The following is a 465-nucleotide window of genomic DNA, read 5'->3' as shown; positions in this document are numbered from 1 at the left end:
TGGCTCTACTTCTCACGTTTCTCCCCCAGCAAACAGCATGGCCATTTCAGAGTGTGCCTGGGGGCAGGGCTTGGGAAAAGGACTAGGGAATGACAACTTGAGCAGGGTTGTATGGCTCTGTTTACACTGCAGGGCCATATCTCAGCTCCCTGACTAGCTACAGACCCAAGAGAAACCCCCTCTGCATTGCTAACCCGATGCTGAACAGTCTGCCGTGGACCCAGGGAAGGGCATGGCTTGCTAAGTCCCAGGCTCCTTGTGGCAGTGCAAGTTAATTCTTTGTGGTGTTTAACCCCAGCCCCATCTGCTCCTGCTTGCTAGGTGTGAAACGTCCCATCCCCCGTCGTCCCCTGCCTGCTGTCCGATGCATTTTCCCCCTGCCCAGGACCGGCAGGGGAAGCCCCCCATCCAGATTCCCCCCCACCCCCAGCCTCCCAGCCCCCGCCTCCCCACCGTCCCCACCGC

Source organism: Egretta garzetta, unplaced genomic scaffold (genome assembly GCF_000687185.1).
Source record: "Egretta garzetta isolate BGI_Z169 unplaced genomic scaffold, ASM68718v1 scaffold79, whole genome shotgun sequence".
Taxonomy (NCBI): domain Eukaryota; kingdom Metazoa; phylum Chordata; class Aves; order Pelecaniformes; family Ardeidae; genus Egretta; species Egretta garzetta.
Note: the sequence above shows the minus strand (reverse complement) of the source record.